The sequence below is a fragment of the Triticum dicoccoides genome, chromosome 6B, assembly GCF_002162155.2.
Source record: "Triticum dicoccoides isolate Atlit2015 ecotype Zavitan chromosome 6B, WEW_v2.0, whole genome shotgun sequence".
Taxonomy (NCBI): domain Eukaryota; kingdom Viridiplantae; phylum Streptophyta; class Magnoliopsida; order Poales; family Poaceae; genus Triticum; species Triticum dicoccoides.
In genome coordinates this window covers 702,367,656-702,372,076 of record NC_041391.1, presented here as the reverse complement: position 1 = coordinate 702,372,076, position 4,421 = coordinate 702,367,656, and positions in this window count along the sequence as shown.

Genomic DNA, 4,421 nt, shown 5'->3' with positions numbered 1-4,421 from the left:
GCATCTCAACTCAGAGAGACTCAAGAATCAATGTTCTTTGCAATCTCGTCAACCGCTTCAAGAGAAATGACAATGAAAATGTCCAGCTCACGTTCGATTGCTTGACTGATATCACCAATGAACTGCGCGCTCTTGGTGCCACTGAGTTCACCAAGCATGAGATCATGAAGAAGCTTCTGAGATCACTTGACAGCTTGTTTGACACCTTGGCCCTGATGATACAAGAACGTCCAGACTTCAAAGATCTCGATCTGTTTGACATACTTGAGAGGCTCAACACCCATGAGTTCCAGCTATCCGAGAAGCGTGATATTTATGGTCCCAACTATGGCCGAACCCGTGCTCTGAAGGCCAAGGCAGTTTCCTCATCTGAAGAAGAATCTGACTATAGCTTTGGTGATCCTGAATAGCTTGGCAAAGAACTTGCAGTGCTTGTCAAGAAGTTTCAGAAGTTTTCCAAGAAGAATCGGTTCAGCAAGTCCTCAAGATCTAGCTCCAAGAACGATGCTTCATTATGTGACTACAAGAAGAGGACTTGCCACAAATGCAAGAAGACATGCCACTACATCACTGAGTGTCCTCAGTGGGATAAGGAATCGAAGAAGAAGAAGAGTAAGGAATATGATTCTAATGACAAGAAGAAGAAGAAATCTTCAAAATCTTCTTCAAAGTCTTCGTCAAAGTCTTCATCTCACAAGAACACCTCATCAAGCAAGGCTCATGCATTTATTGGCAAGGAAATGGATTCAAAGGAGGAGTCTGCCTCTAAGGAGGTGGAGGTGGAGTCTCAGGAGGAGTCTGATTCAGGCGTGGCAAGCTTGGCTCTGGCATCAGCGTTTGCCGCCAAGTCAATCTTCAACACTGAAGACAATGGTCGCAACATTGAAGCAAAAGCTGATGATGACGACGACTCTGCTCCAACCTACTGCTTCATGGCACGTGGTGCCAAGGTAACTTCACGCGATGCCTATTTCCAAACCTCTAGTGAAGATGACTCTGAATGTGAATCCAAACCTAGCTATAAGACACTTGCTAAAATTGCAACTCAGCAACAAACTGCTTGGAACATATTCAAAAGCTACTAGACAAAAGCGATGACTTGTTGGGCGCGGAAATGAATCAAACTCAGTCCTTAGTCGAAGACACTAAAAGTCTTCGCGTTAAGTACAAAGATCTTGAAAGTCATCATGAAACTCTCTCAGCCTCTCATGAGAAGCTTTCCTACAATTATCTTCAAAGGAAGCAGGATCTAGAGAAACTAAGAGCGTCTCATGAAGATCTTCAAAAAGAGAACGATTCACTACTCGCCCAACAGATCAGTACCGCTCAGGTAGGATTTGTTCCACCATGCTTAAAGTGTCTTGAGCGCGATAATGTTGTCTCTGTTGCTGAATGTTCTACTGCTTCTGATGTTGCAATATCTTCAGCTACTGATGTGGTAACTAACCCCTCTACTGAGGATGCCACTACTATTGCTGATGAGAATGCTAGGTTGAAGACATTGCTTGAGACCGGCATGTACAAAAGCCTCAAGGGGCATCAAACCTTGTGTGATGTCCTCAAGAAACATATTCTGAACCGAAACCCTAGGAAAGAGGGTGTTGGGTTCGAGAGGAAAATGAACGTTGATGGTTCATATTGGTCGCCTGAGCAGTACCCCAAAACCACCTGGGTTGCTGCTAAGGATCCTTAAGTGGACCCATCCACTTTATCCGGCTTCACTTGTGCTAACCCAATTGTCATTGATGAATCCTTTGATGCAAATTATAAACTGTTTAAGAATCAGAATGGTGAAGTGTTTGCCAGGTACGTTGGTACTAACTGCAGGAACGGGTCACCCCAGAAGAAGATCTGGGTGCCCAAAAGCTGGCTTGAGAAGCTTCCCGTGAATATTATCATGACATCACCTGGGAAGAAGATAAACCCCCGACCAAAGGCATCATATGGTCGAAAGGCTTCATATAGACAGAGGACCCCTCATGGTCACCCTAGCGCCAATGTTTTGCAGGAGAATTGCTATGAGACCCATGAATATGAGTGTGTTTCCTCTAACCGCTATGTTCACAAAACTAAGAACTTTTTTGCATATTCTTATGAGTATTAGTCTCCTCCTGCGAAACTATTTGCTAGGGCTCCCAAGCCAAAGTTCTCAGATGCCGCACTTAGACTCATTGCTTCTAAGCCACCCCTGAAGATGTGGGTGGTTAAGAAGAATTAACTTCTCTTGCAGGGAGGTCTCTAGTCGAAAAGCAAAATCTTCTGACGACAATGCTGGAGACCTAAAACATCTTGTGGGACGCAAGATAAAATGCTCCAATGGTCTTATCATGTATTTCGTCCCAGGGTTCCTTGACGAGCATCCTATCATGCCTAACCAAAATTTAAACTTTGATAATATGCTTGTTCGATACATGTTTCTGCTTCACAATACTCTTGTTGAAGCCTATCCTGCTAACTGCATTGTAGGGTACAACTCCGAAAGCCACTAAATGGATTATGGACAGCGGCTGCACCAACCACATGACTGGTGATCGATGTCTTCTTATGGATTCAACCCTACGTCCATCTACTAAGAGCCACATCACATTCGCTGACATTAGTAAAAGCAAGGTATTGGGTCTTGGTAGAGTTGCTATCTCAAAGGATCAGCACATGGATAAAGTGATGCTTGTTGAATCCCTTGGATACAACTTAATGTCTGTGTCAATGCTCTTTGATCTAAACATGATTGTGATATTTGGAAAATATCGTTGTCTTGTGCTAATGGAATCTGACAAATCTCTAGCCTTCAAAGGTTATCGAAGAGGTGATCTGTATATGGTAGATTTCTCAGCAGGACCACAGCTTGCCATATGTCTTCTAGCAAAAGCTTCAGAATGCTGGCTATGGCATGGACGGATAGGACATGCAGGCATGAGGAACCTGTACACTCTCGCGAAGAAGAAGCACATCATTGGCATCGAGGGCGTCAAGTTCAAGAAGGATCATCTATGTGGTGCCTCTGGTGCTGGAAACATGACTAGAGACAAGCATCCCTCGAAGACAATCATGACTACCTCACGCCCCTTCGAGCTGCTTCACATGGATCTATTTGGCCCTACTCACTACTCTACTCTTACTACTACTCCACATCTCTATGGCTTCGTTATTGTTGATGATTACTCAAGATACACCTGGGTGCACATAATTCTCTATAAGACTGAAGTGCATGATGTCTTCAGACGTTTCGCAAATTGGGCCATGATGAATTATGGCATCAAGATCAAGCACATCCGGAGTAACAATGGCACAGAGTTCAAGAATGTTGGCCTCGATATTTATCTTGATACTTTGGGCATCACACATGAGTTCTCAGCCCCTTACACACCTCAACAGAATGGCATCATGGAGCGCAAGAACAGAACACTCATTGAGATGGCACGAACGATGCTAGATGAGTACAAGACTCCAAGAAAGTTCTGGCTTGCAGCCATTGATACTGCATGCCACATCATCAACAGAGTATATCTTCACAAGTTCTTCAAGAAGACATCTTATGAACTTCTGACTGGTAAGAAGCCTAACATTAGTTACTTCAAAGTCTTTGGTGCCAGGTGCTAGATCAAAGATCCACATCACATGTCTAAATTCGCACTGAAAGCACATGGAGGTTTTATGCTTGGTTACGAAAAGGACTCGCACACCTATAGAGTCTTCAACCTCTTTCACTATAAAGTGGTTGAAACTGTAGATGTGCGGTTCGATGAGACTAACGGCTCCCAAAGAGAGCACCTACCAAATGTGCTAGATGAGGCTACACTAGGTGAAGCTATCAAGTTGATGGGTACTGAGAAATCATACCCACAGAGGAACAAGCTGAGGATGAGATTATCATTTCTGCACCTAATCAACCTGAAGACAATGCTCAGTCTGAAGCCAATGCTGAAGATGAAGACAACAGTCAGTCGGATCAAAATCTTTGTCCAACTCATCCTCGGGTTGCAAATGAAGTCCAGATTGAGAAGATCATTGATAGCATCAATGCTCCTGGCCCTCTCACTCGATCAAGAGCTACACAACTAGCAAACTTCTGTGGTCACTTTGCCTTTGTTTCTATATCTGAACCCAAGAAAGTCGAAGAAGCCTTCATGGAACCTGAATGGATTCAAGCTATGCAAGAAGAGCTTCAATAGTTTGAGCTGAAAAATGTCTGGGAGCTTGTCAAACATCCTGATCCTTGCAAGCACAATGTCATTGGCACGAAATGGATCTATCGCAACAAGCAAGATGAACTTGGACAAGTTGTCAGAAACAAAGCTCGCCTCGTTGCTCAAGGTTACACACAAGTGGAAGGAATAGACTTCAATGAAACCTTTGCTCTTGTGGCTCGGCTTGAAGCCATTCGCATACTGCTGGCTTATGCCAACCATCACAACATTATT